Genomic DNA, 14193 nt, shown 5'->3' with positions numbered 1-14193 from the left:
TAGAGAATGGTCCCGAGCTACATCTATCTCATTGAAGACCCTTGGATTATCTTTAAACGGACGTTACTGTACTTTATCTTCCAATAAACATCATTCATATTACCATGTACAGTATCTGCACATTGTGGATGGCTCGATTGTAATCAAATCCTTTCCACTGACTGGTTAGCACGTAAAAAAAGCTTTTCACTGTACCTTAGTACACGTGACAATGAACTAAACAAAACTCAACTCAACTCAACTACAAACCCTTTGGGATGTGGGAGAAAACAGGATTAGACTTTCCAACTGCAATTCTTCCACAGTTTTTGCTTATTGAAAAATCCTTATTGAAGAAAATTAGTAAGTGAATTAACTTAAGGGGCTTCCTATACAATTTCCTAAAATCCATGTGTAGCATCCATTCATCTAAAAGTATTTGCACTGTTTGTTCACCAGCTTTCTCTATATCCTCAAGAAAGGCCTTGACCCAAATCGTCACCTATCCATGTTCTTCAGAGATGCAGCCTGACCTGTTGAGTTACCCCAACACTTTGTGTTCTACTCAAGCTTCCAGCATCTGCAGTTCTTTGTTTCCCAATTGTTTTAACCAATCGTTTCTGAATAAACTCAGTTATTGACTACTGAAATCCTATTTGCATTGACAAAATTCCCTTCATCTATCTAATTGATAAATTTTGCCAAAAGCTTTATTAGATTTGTCAAGCAGTGCAATTGAGGATACAACTTTTTTACCCAGAGAGTTGTGAATCTGTGGAAATCTCTGCCCCAAAAGGCCGTGGAGGCCAATGCACTGGATATTTTCAAGAGAGAGTTAGATTCAGCTCTTAGGGCTAAAGGAATTAAGGGATATGGGGAAAAAGCAGGAATGGGGTACTGATTTTAGATGATCAGCCATAATATTGAATGGCGGTGTTGGCTCGAAGGACCGAATGACCTACTACTGTACTTTTTTTTCTATGTTTCTATGTTTCTATTGTGGGACAGGGTGGAGGTCAGTGTCCGATATATCTTAAGGTAAACATTGGCTTACTATGAGTGTACAAATTCTGATTCCAGTGTGCCTATTGCAGACCGTTACCTATTGAAACCAGTGCATTATATTGGATCTGATGGAAAGAGACCCTTACATTCCAATGCATTTATTTGAACATAAATAGCTGAATGTATCAAATGTATCAGTCTAGACCATCACACAAATCAACCTCCCATTCATTGACTCCATTTACACCTCATGCCACCTCGGCAAGGCCAGCAGTTTAATCAAGGACAAGTTGCACCCCGGCCATTCCCTCTTCTCCCCTCTCCCATCAGGCAAAAGGTATAGAAAGTGTGAAAACGCACACGTCCAGATCCCACGTCATCGTCTATATCTCTTGTTTCTCTTATCCCTAACTAGTCTGAAGAAGGGTCTTGGCCCGAAACGTCACCCAGACAACATTACAGATACATTTGGCATGATAGGATGCAAATATACCATATTGTTTTATTGTGCACTTCAGTTTAACAATAAAGGTGTCAACTGCTGTAGTCCTATAATGTTCCCCCAGCAATCCAACACCTACAATTTTCAATACAACAGATTTATCTGATATCCTATGATTGATTAACTTCAGCCAACATGATTTAGCATAGTAAATTTGCATCAAGATAATGCTGGGTGACTGAACAATGCAATCAAGTTCAGAATCCAATGAATTTGTTACTTGTTTTCATGCAAGTATGAGCTTCAAAGCATGCATATCATTTAATTTCTGCTGAATGAACAGCTGATGTTTGTAAATAACATAACCAGTTATATCATATACTATATGACAGACCAGATAAGGCTGTTTGTGTATGCACAAATCACAACAGAAGTGCATTTCTCTGGGCTAGACCCGGCCAGCAATAATTTCCTGGTTAAATAATGCCATTTGGAAATTCACCCGAACCTTCTTGTTTGTAATTCACTTTAATGTGGCTGAAGTTTCCCTGGCATCAGTTACAATCCTAAAAAAGGCAAGAGTCAAGTCAAGAGTCAAGAGTGTTTTATTGTCATATGTCCCAGGCGGGGCAATGAAATTCTTACTTGCTGCAGCACAACACAATATGTGATGGGCCTCCGGTGGAGGTCCCTCTATGCAAGGATTCTCCCCCTCTACATTGGGGATCTGGGGTGGAGGGTATGGCACCGAGGTGTTCCCTGCAACCTGTTTCTCTCGCGGTTCACAGACTCGCCAGCCGGCTGCCACTTTTGCGGGCTGGAAGAGTCTGTGTACCACGTGTACATAGAGTGCGTGAGGCTGCAGCCACTGTTTGAATATCTAAAGGGGCTGCTCCTTGCCTTCTGGCTGCATTTTTCACCCAGCATCCTCATCTTTGGACATCCTGTGCGTAGGGGAGAGGGTAGGGCTGAAGATATCCTGGTTGGGTTGCTCCTGGGCCTGGCCAAGCTGGCCATCCGCGAGTCAAGGCGCCAGGCGGTAGAGGGCTCTACCCGAGCCGGCTGCCTGCCCCTTTTCCGGGGATACGTCCGTGCCCGGGTGGGATTAGAAAGGGAATACGCCCTGTCTGTGGGCACCCTGAGGGAGTTCCGGGACCGCTGGGCTCCGCAGGGTGTTGAATGTATCCTCAATAAGGATTGTATCATAGTTGTATAGTAGTTTATTATGGATATATGTTTGTATTGCATTATGGTGGTGGGTTCTGGCTTGTTTTATCGTAGTGTAAATATTATTTTTAAATAATTGAATACATTTTTTGATTAAAAAAAACTGAATATGTGATTACGTAAACATTGTATATAAAAGAGAAAATAAAAGAAAAAGTTCAATAAATAACAAATATAGTGTAAATAACAAATAATAATGTAGTCTTTTGCAGTTCAGAGCTCAGAGCTTATTCGGTTGTGTTTAACAGCGTGATGGCTGTGGGGAAGCAGCTGTTCCTTACAGTTTTCACTCCTGTACCTTCTTCCTGATGGCAATGGTTAGATGTGTATGTGGCCAGGATGGTGTGGGTCCTTGATAATTTTGGCTGCCTTTTTGAGGCAGCTACTACGATAGATCCCTTCGACGGTGGGGAGGTCAAAGCCGGTGATGGACTGGGCAATGGTTACAACATTTTGTAGTCTTTTTTGCTCCTGGACGTTCAAGTTGCCGAACCAGGCCACGATGCAACCAGTCCGAATGCTCTCTACCATGCACCTGTAGAATTTAGGAGAATCCTCTTCGACATGCCGAATCTCCGTAATTTTCTCAGGAAGTAGAGTCACTGATGGTGCCTTCTTTACAAATGCATTGGTGTGCTGGGTCCAGGAAAGATCTTCTGATATATGCACGCCCAGGAATTTGAAGTTATTGACCCTTTCCACCATCGTCCCATTGATGTAAATAGGATGGTGGGTCCTCATCCTTCCCCAACCAAAGTCCACAATCAGTTCCTTGGTCTTACTGATGTTGAGAGCCAGGATGTTGGACTGGCACTATTTGGTCAGTCAGTCGATCTCACTTCTATACTCTGACTCGACCCCATCTGTGATTCGTCCAACCACAGTGGTGTCGTCAGCAAACTTGATGATGGAGTTCACACTATGTCCACCTACGCTGTCATGGGTATAGAGTGAGTACAGCAGGGGGCTGAGCACGCAGCCTTGAGGTGCTCCCGTACTAATTGTTACTGAGGATGAAGTGGTTCCTCCAATTCGAACAGACTGTGGTCTGTGGATGAGGAAGTCGAGGATTCAATTGCAGAGGGATGCGCAGATGCCCAGTTCTGTGAGCTTGGTAACAAGCTTGAAAGGGATGATGGTATTAAACGCCGAGCTGTAGTCTATAAACAACAGCCTGACGTAGGTGTTTTTTATTGTCTACGTGGTCCAATGCGGAGTGGAGAGCCAGTGAAATTGCATCCTCCATTGACCTGTTGTGGCGGTACGCGAACTGTAGATGGTCGAGGTTCTTGTCGAGGTAGGAGTTAATGTGCACCATAACCAACCTCTCAAAGCACTTCATCACCACATGTTAGTGCCACTGGTCGATAGTCATTGAGGCACGTCACCTTACTCTTCTTGGGCACCGGTATTATTGATGCCCTCTTAAAGCAGGTGGGAATCTCAGACCTCAGAAGTAAGATATTGAAAATGTCTGTAAAAACCCCCGCCAGTTGGTCTTCACAGGTTTTGAGAACATGACCGGGTATACCATCAGGTCCAGGCGCTTTCCGAGGGTTCACCCCCCTGAAGGTTCTTCTAATGTCAGTCTCTGTGACTGTAACACCATCAGGGCGAATAGGGGCTTGGGAAGGCACATCAGTGTTCTCCCTATCGAACCATGCATAGAACGCATGGAGCTCGTCAGGAAGTGATGCTTCGCTGTCGTTTGAGCTAACTCCTGATTTTGCCTTGTAGGAGGTGATGGCATTCAAGCCCTGCCACAGTTGCCGAACATTCGTCTGATCCTCCAGCAGAAGTCCCTTTTGGCCTTTTTGATATCCTTACCAAGGTTGTTTCTGGACTTTTTATGGACCTCTGCATCGTCAGACCTGAATGCCCTGGATCTGGTCTTCAGAAGAATGCGGATCTCATGGTTCATCCAAGGCTTCTGGTTCGGAAACGCTCGGAAGGTTTTTGTTGGAACGCAGTCCTCCACGCATTTCCTTATGAAGTCTGTGACGACTGTGGCATATTCATTCAGGTCCGTTGCCGACTCCCTGAACATTGCCCAGTCCACAGACTCCAAGCAGTTGTTCCTCTGCCCCCTCAAACAGGCTCTGTACAGTCCTCACCTCTGGGGGTGCGTTTTTCAGTTGCTGCCTGTATGCAGGAAGAAGCAGCACCGCTGAATGGTCGGATATTCCGAAGTCCGGGCGAGGGGTAGAGTGATAGGTGTCTTTGATGGCCATGTAGCAGTGGTCAAGGGTGTTTGAACCTCTGGTGCTGCAGGAGACATGCTGGTGGAAGTTAGGGAGCGATTTCTTCAGGTCACACAATATCCATTTCATCCATTGCTGACCAAAATTGAAGTTGTGGGGAGAATCCCATCACTTTTGTTCATTCAGAGAAATAAGTTTGAACACGTTACATGTGATTCAGATGGCAGGGGAATTAAATCGGCTTATTGATGCGTGGTCCATGGTAGCTCCACACCTCAAAGTCCCGTGGCCAGCATGAAGGACAATTAAATGGTTTAGCTTCCTACACAGATTGTAGCCAGTTTATAAGCTGCATGTTGTGATCACCATTCCCTTGATCACCCATATCCCATAGTGAACTAAGGATATTCACAGATCAGCCCAAACACCATCTGTCTTCTCCCTCATTTTTAAGACCACCTTTGCCACTGCTGTCCTTAGGAGAGTTCTTTCAGCATTAAATTTGTTCCTTGCAATCGGATCGCCAGTGACTTCAAGCTCTCAAGCATATGGATCTCGGTAGGAAACATGACGTCATTTTTTAGCCTGAAGAACTGTGTAAAACACATTCTGAATCTGAAGAAGGGTCCCAACCCAAATTGTCGCATATTCATGTTCTCCAGAGATGCGGACTGACCAGCTGCATTACTCTAGCACTTTGTGTCTACCTGTAATGTTATGTTAGATGGTGACATTCTGATATTACCCGTCTTTGAGAAACAGCCTTGTCAATAAATAAGTATGAGGCTGTGAGAAAGGTCCTGACCTGAAGAAGGGTCTCGACCTGAAACGTCACCTATTCCTTCGCTCCTTAGATGCTGCCTCACTAGCTGAGTTTCTCCAGCATTTTTGTCTACCTCCTGACCTGAAATGTCCATGTTCTCCAGAGATGCTGCCTGATCCGGAGTTACTCCAGCATTTTGTGTCCTTTTTTGTAAAACAGCATCTTCAGATGCTTGTTTCCACAAACTAGAATTCGTTCAACTGCAGGAAAGGTTTATTTAACTCACAATGTGCTCGGAACCAGTGCAGGTTTACTACATGGCAGCACAGTGACATATTTTTTAATGCATAAAGCCCTGTGGCCTTTCGCAATCAAACACAGGTAAAGGCTTTTCCTCTGTTCATTTCTTCTTGCCATACTGATGGAGAAAATCAGGTGGGTTGCAGCCCATAGCAGAGATGGAGCTTGAGGGTTGGGTGATTGGATTATTTGGTTGGGGTGTGTCTTAACCAAGATGATCTCCCAGTGGCCCAGCACTTTAACTCCCCCTCCCATTCCCACACTGACCTTTCTGGCCTGGGCCTCCTCCATGTCAGAGTGAGGCCCAGCGCAAATTGGAGGAACAGCACCTCATATTTCGCTTGGATAATTTGCACTCCAACGGTATGAACGTTGACTTCTCTAACTTCAGGTAGCCCTTCATTATTCTCCCCTCCCCTTCCCAGTTCTCCCACTAGTCTTACTGTCTCCGCCTATATTCTCTCCTTGTCCCGCCCACTCCCCTGACCAGTCTGAAGAAGGGTCTCGACCCGAAACGTCGCCAATTCCTTCTCTCCATGGATGTTGCCTCACCCGCTGAGTTACTCCAGCATTTTGTGTCTACCTTCGATTTACCAGCATCTGCAGTTCTTTCTTAAACAATATGTTACTGTTGTCTGGGAGGATTGGGATTGTGAACAGCACGTGAGGGGTGGGGTTGTGGTACCAGCGAGGCAATTGGGCTGGGGTCTGATTGGAATTGGTTCCCAAGAAAAGGGATGGAGGAGCCATTAGCATGTGAAGGACAATTTAACATCTTGTAAGGCCCGTAACTGTGGGTGGATCAAGGCCTCTAAATCTTTAGAGACAGACAGCGATAGCCAGCTCCTTTCAATCCATAGAGAAGCAGGCCCTTGCTGCTTTGTATAAGCCTCTTGTGCAAGGAATGCCCGCACATCTTACACATTGTGACATTATCACGGTGTCAGTGAAGTACACACACAGTGCGGTGGAATGCTGTGAACAAACTTGTACATATGCAAGGAGGTCCCTGAAACAACTTGTACATTCAGTGGCTGATTTTATTCAGCGATTGGATTTTTGATTAAATAGCGGACAAAAAATATGTTGCACAATGGAAAGGAATTCTGAGGGTGATGTATTTTGACTCTTTGCTGGAGAAGAAGGCGTCTTCCTGTGCTAACCACAGGCACTTCAGTGAGATGGATGGGTGACCTAGGCCTGTGTCAAACCCCGATTGATGCCACCATCAACTCCAGCACCTTCCAATGATTTGTAAATCTCTGATAGAGTGCTTTATCTATTTACTCGCATCAAGGCATTGCCCTGCAGTCATTTGGAAGGTCAGGCTACGAGGACAATCTTTGTCGCACTAAATGAAGAAAGGACCCCACAAAAAAATAAAATAAAAGCAGCTGTCTGTCCTATGGAAAAGGATAAGCTAAATTACTTCCCTTTAGCAGGAAAGTCCTCGGGCTATGCACTGAGTGCGGAGAGGAAGCTACAAAATAGCGCTCTTTAACTTTTACAACAAGGAGTGGAGGCTAACCTCTGTCTTGCTGAATCTCTCGTGCAGTTGGAAAATAAAGCCACAGAAAAAATAGAGCTATGGAGCTTATGACATCCATAAAAAGATCAGGGAACAACAAATTTGATTGTTGCAAAGTGAAGAAAACAACACATCAATGCTGTGTTGACACTCACACTGCCGACTGCACTGGGAGTCCAGGAGGCAGCCTAACTTTTGCATGTTCTGGATGGGATCGTAATCGGCGGTGGGAGAGTATGATCCTTGCTTGGATACTCCTGTGCACGTTCATGGAGGGCTGCTTACAGAGCAGGTGATAGCTAAATAAAGCAGGGAAGGTGTCCAATGCTTGCACACTGTAAACACCTAGCATATGATGAATTTAAAAAACGATCTGGGAAATGCAGGGGTAATTTTGAATAGTTTAGCTGAGTTTAGTTTACTTTAGTTTAGTTTAGTTTACTTTAGTTTAGTTTAGAGATACAGTGTGGAAACAAGCCCTTCGGCCCACAGAGTCCTCTTCCACCAGCGATCCTTGTACACTAGCACTATCCTATGCACTAGGGACAAGATACAATTTTGACCGAAGCCAATTAACCTGCGAATAACCTACGTGGTGTCCTCCCACGTCTTTGGAATGTGGGAGGAAACCGGAGAACCTAGGTAAAACCCATACGGTCACGGGGAGCATCTCCAAAACTCCGTCCAGACAGCACCCGTAGTTGGGATCGAACCCGGGTCTCTGGCACTGCAAAGCAGCAACTCTACTGCTGCGCCACCGTGCCACACTATAAAATACTTTTAAAACTGGACTGACATTGGGGTAACAAATCATTTATCATGGATGGACTACATCAAGCAGTTTGAAGTTAATCTCTTCAGGAAAACACCTGTCTGGAGTCAGGCTGTGGTTAATGTCTTTACTCCTTCAGAAGTTTGAGGAAATTATGCATGTTGCTGAAAACCCTATCAAACCTATACAGGTGTACAGTCGTGAACATACTGACTGGTTGCATCATGTCCTGGTTCAGTAACTTGAATAGTCATTGCGCACTCCATCGCGAGTATTGACCTCTGCGCCATCAAAGAGATCTACAGGAATCTCTGCCTCAAGGAGGCAGCTAATATCATCAACGTTTTTTACTTCCATTATTAGTTATAACTTTTATACTTTTGTTGCTTTGCATCCTTACTGCAGGTTTTGTTCTTTTCAAATTCTTACTTAATTGTAGGTCTGTAGGAATAAATGTGGTATTTGGTTTTTAATTTAACACATTGTAGCAGCGCCTACTGGCACACGCAGGTATCGAACCCGGTGTTCGGAAACCGCGGTCACGTGACTCGGGAGGGGCCGCTTGTTTTCGCGAGGTATTGCTTTCGTGCGTTAGTTCAGCGCTGACCACAGATGTGGCCAGACGTGTCTAGAGAACCTGTATACTGTATACTGAAAACCGAACTTTCGATTAAAGATCCATCTAAAACTTCAGTTGTCATTCTTGTGACCGCCAAATTGGTGACCCCGACCTGTCTAGCCGTTGTTAAACCAGAGAATTATGCAGGAAGAGAGCGTTCCTGCAGAATCAGCCAGCACGCGGCAGGGCTCACCGGCCTTCAAATTGCCATCGTTTTGGCCTGTCCAACCTCAGGTGTGGTTCACCCACGTTGAGGCACAGTTCCACCTCCATCGCATCGTAGAATACGACACAATGTATTTCCATGTGGTGGGGGCATTGCCGCAGGACTGTGCCTCGAGGCTGTTGCCCTACATCAGGGACCCGCCGTCCATCGCCAAATACGAAGGGCTGAAGGCCCTGCTGCTCCACGCTTATGGTCTCAGCGGCAGAGACAGGGCAGCGAAGCTGCTGCACATGGACTGTGTTGGCGACCGGCGGCCATCCACCATCATGGCGAAGATGTTAGCTCTGATGGACGGGCACCACCCATGTCTGCTTTTCGAACAGGCGTTCCTGGAGCAGATGCCTGACGAAGTCCAACTAATGCTCGCCGGAGCCGATTTCAGCGACCCCCAACAACTCGCGGAGAGAGCTGACAAATTGTGGGCACACAGGCAGCGGGACGTGTTTGCTTTCGCCCGCCCCCTGGTCACACAGCGGGTGCAGCCGAACCAACATCGGGAAGAGGAAGAAACCCAGTCCAGCGCCGAAGAAGCACCGCCGCAGCCAGTGGTCTACAGTCAACGCCGATGGTGTTGCTACCATCAATGATGTGGGCCCGAAGCCCGAAGATGTCGGAGCCCCTGCTCGTACCAGGGAAATGCCTCATCCATAGATCGGCCCAACAGGCAGATGCCGGTATGGAGGTTTACCGCATTGCTGAATCAGGTCTCACGCTGGCTAAGGTGCCCTGCGGCGCCGCCGGCATGTGAGTCCTTTGCGATAACTCCACGGGCAAAGCCCGTCCCATTGTCCCGGTTGCTTGGCGGCGGCGGATTTTCGACACCATCCACAGCCTAGCGCACCCATCCATTTGCGCCACCTCTGCCTTGGTCGCGGCGAAGTTCGCCTGGCACGGGTTGAGGAAGCAGGTCGCAGCATGGGCCCATTCCTGCGTCCCATGCCAGACTTCCAAGGTACAGAGACATGTGCGCCCGCTGGTCCAGGATTTCGCCGTCCCGGGCGGGAGGTTCCTGCACATCCATGTTGACCTGGTGGGTCCGTTACCGTGTTCGTGCGGGGCTACTCACCTACTGACTATCGTGGACAGGTTTACCAGGTGGGCGGAGGCTGTCTGACCCACTGAGTTCCTGCAGCATTTCGTTTTTTTGCTCAACATTCCAACACTTTTTCTCACAGAGAGTTGTGAGTCTGTGGAATTCTCTGCCTCAGAGTGGTTGGAGGCTGGTTCTCTGGATACTTTCAAGAGAGAGCTAGATAGGGCTCTTAAAGATAGTGGAATCAGGGGATATGGGGAGAAGGCAGGAATGGGATACTGATTGGGGATGATCAGCCATGATCCCATTGAATGGCGGTGCTGGCTCAAAGGCCCGAATGGCCTACTCCTGCACCTATTGTCAATTGTCTATTATCTGCAGTTTTTTATGTGTCTCCATTTCCTTTCATCTTTTTACGCTATTATTTTGACATATTTTTACCTTTGCTGAAAACAATGCAAAATGTAAATTCAAACACAAAAATCTTTTCATAAATAAAATTACCATTTTATAAAATAAAATGACCATCATGTATATGTCAGCAATTAGAACTATGATAACATTTTAAACTACTTGAGCTTTTTCCTTGCAGTTTGATCTGTGAGAATTGGCAAATTTCTCGTAACTGCCAGCATCTATTATTCTACATCCTGCCTGTTTATTCTCAATCCCCTACTTGTACCAATGTATCTGAGTAATGATTTAGCCAATACTGGGGCTAATCGTTGGTTTACAATTTATATATTCTATCATTGTGCCAGGTTTTCCCATTTGGATTATTATCCATAGTTGTGCATTCATATTGTAATGCATATGGAGCTTCCTATTGCATTGGAGATTATAATACATAATCAAAGTTCCCCTTCGTTCTGCTACACTTGACTGAATGGCACACTGGTGTAGTAGGTCAGTGCAGCTACTGCATAGATTTTGGGAGCTGGGTTTGATTTTGAACTTTGCTACTCACATCTTCGTATTGCTGGGTGATTAATTGTAACTGAACCAACAGATGCACAATACTATTATGGAAAGCAACTGTATAACTACAAATTAAACCATTGTGTAAAAATATTGAATGCATGCAATTTTGTTTTCTCTGGATTTTGCTTTATTGCAGCAGAGCATTAGAATATTTACCCAAATTGTGGTGATATTTGCATTGCTTAGTGTGCTCAATTTAACACATAAAATGATAATCTGTTGCAAGCTGTTTCTGTGTGATATTACCAAAGGAAAGTTTCAAAGGATTCAAAGGTTTCAAAGGTCTTTTATTGTCACGTGCACCAATTAAGGTACAGTGATATTCGTATTACCATACAGCCATACTTAAAAAAACAACAAGACACTCAGCTACATAAAAGTTACCATAAACATCCACCACAGCAGATTCGACAGTTAGGTAAAGGTACAAGGAATGCTCTGTACTTTGCTTCCTAGACCAAGCTTTTGGCATTAAAAATCAACATAATGTAGATTTAGACTGACTGTTCCATTTTAGCAAAGGACAAGTTGATGACATTGGTCTAACAAAGGGAACAGCCAAAGAGCTTTGGGAATGTTGGACAAAATGCTGAAGGCTGTTCAATGGAAATGCTGAAGTGCCAAGATTATCGATTGCAACATTCATGTGAAAAAGTGACAAATTATTTGGATAGAAACATATAAAATTCTTAAGGGATTGGACTGGCTAGATGCAGCAAAAACGATCCCCATGTTGGGGGAGTCCAGAACCAGGGGTCACAGTTTAAGAATAACGGGTAGGCCATTTAGGACTCAGATGAGGAAATACTTTTTCACCCAGAGAGTTGTGAATCTGTGGAATTCTCTGCCACAGAAGTCAGTGGAGGCCAATTCACTGGATGTTTTCAAGTTAGATTTAGCTCTTAGGGTTAACAGAATCAAGGGATATGGGGATATAGCAGGAACAGGGTTCTGATTTTAGATGATCAGTCATGATCATATTGAATGACGGTGCTGGCTTGAAGGGCTGAATGGCCTACTCCTGCACCTATTTTCTATGTTTTAATTGACATTTTTAAGGCAGTGATAGATTCTTGATTAATATAAGTGTCAGGGGTCATGGGGAGAAGGCAGGAGAATGGGGTTGAGAGTCAAAGTCAAAGTTAAAGTAAACTTTATTGTCAATTCAAATAATGCAACAAGTAGTTACACAAAGGATTGAAATTGCGTTTTCCCATACTCCAAATGTGCAAGTAATATTTATAACACAGACAGACTATATACCAATAAAGATAGACAATGGACATATACATTATATAAAATATTCACAGTGTGCCAGAGTGTAGTAAAATTTTGAGGTATGTTATTAAGGTGCAATAATAAAAGGTGCAATATAGAAAAGTGCAAATAGCATACTGCAGACATTGAGTTAAAGTTATTTTGACAGTCAGTTGGTCTTTGTTTGTGTAATGAGAGGGATAGATAGATCAGCCAAGATTGAATGGCAGAGTAGACCTGATGGACTAAATGGCCTAATTCTGTTCCTATTGCTTATGAGGTTATGAACAGCCACTTCCAGCAATGAAAAAACGGAAGGAAAACGGCAAGCAGCAATATTCCTCAGAAGATAAAGTTGTGTAATTTTCATCCTGTGGTCATTTATCAGATGCTTTATAAATGTAAGGCCTGAATGCTTTACAGAATAAAAATCAATGCACCTGAAATGTGCTCCTTTGGAAATGGCTGTATGTCAAATAAATGGAATACTAACCAATGAGAGAAATGCAACAAATCATTCAAGAATACAGAGACCACAAATCATTGTAAGAAATTGGATGACATGGGAAGCTGCAAAGGTCTTGACATGTCATGAAAGTGCTGGACGTGCTAGCCGACAGTTTAAGGCAAGATGCTGGGGGAGGATAGAAAAAAACACAGAAGGCTGTGAAAGACCAAGTCAATGGATATTTTTTCAGGCAGAGATTTACAGATTCTTGATTAGTTCAGGTTTCAGGGGTTATGGAGAGAAGGCAGGAGAATGGGGTTGAGAGGGAAAGGTAGATCAACCATGATTAAATGGCAGAGTAGACTTGATGGGCCAAATGGCCTTATTCTGCTCATATAACATGAACTTATGAACAAGAAGTACTTTGGAACTGATATCAAAGACTGGGTAAAGCTGACCAAGCATAAATTGGATTGGAGTAAAATTGTTGCAGCATCTAAAGCTCCATGATGACCAAAGCAGCATTATCAATGACTTCACTTGAATCATAAAAGAATAGCAAGAATTATGCACAATCAAGTCATTTAACATCATCTAAACACGTTCATTTAGCTGATATTTTTAACAGCACCGATTGAGAAATGATGCATTGTTCTTTGAAAAAGGTGACTGATCATGGCTTAACCTGCCTGATATGTTAGTCGTTTTCCAATGGCTTGACTTGGAGATTAGAAAGTACATCTGAGAACAGAAATCCAGTCAGACAACTCAAAAAGATGGTTTGGGAACAGCTCCATTCAAGACCGTAAGAAATTGCAGTGAATTGTAGACATAGCCCAGATCATCATACACGCCAACCTCTCTTCCATTGACTCCATTTATACCTCGCGTTGCCTCAGCAAGGCCAGCAGCATAATCAAGGATGAGCCGCACCCTGGCCACTCCCTCTTCTCCCCTCTTCCATCGGGCAAAAGGTATGGAAGTGTGAAAGCACACCCCCCCAAATTCATGGACAGTTCCTTGACGGGCAACTGATTCATCCTACCACAACCAGAGAGCAATGCTGAACTACAATCTACCTCATGGGTGACCTCGGACTATCTTTGATCAGAAATTACTGGTTTTACCTTGCACTAAATGTTATCCCCTTATCATGTATCTATACACTGCAAATGGCTTGATTGTAATCATGTATTGTCTTTCTGCTGACTGATTAGCACGCAACAAACGCTTTTCACTGTACACATGAAAATAAACCAAGTTGAACGGAAAAGATGCCATGCTATGCTGCTGAAAATTGATTAAACCTTGCGTGAAGCAAGTTATTCAGATTTTTTTGCCCTCATTAGAATTTTCATTCTTCCTGGCACCATTTTTTTGGCGTAAATCTCTCTGAAGTTATGTCAACAGCA

Source organism: Leucoraja erinacea, chromosome 5, assembly GCF_028641065.1.
Source record: "Leucoraja erinacea ecotype New England chromosome 5, Leri_hhj_1, whole genome shotgun sequence".
Lineage (NCBI taxonomy): Eukaryota > Metazoa > Chordata > Chondrichthyes > Rajiformes > Rajidae > Leucoraja > Leucoraja erinaceus.
Note: the sequence above shows the minus strand (reverse complement) of the source record.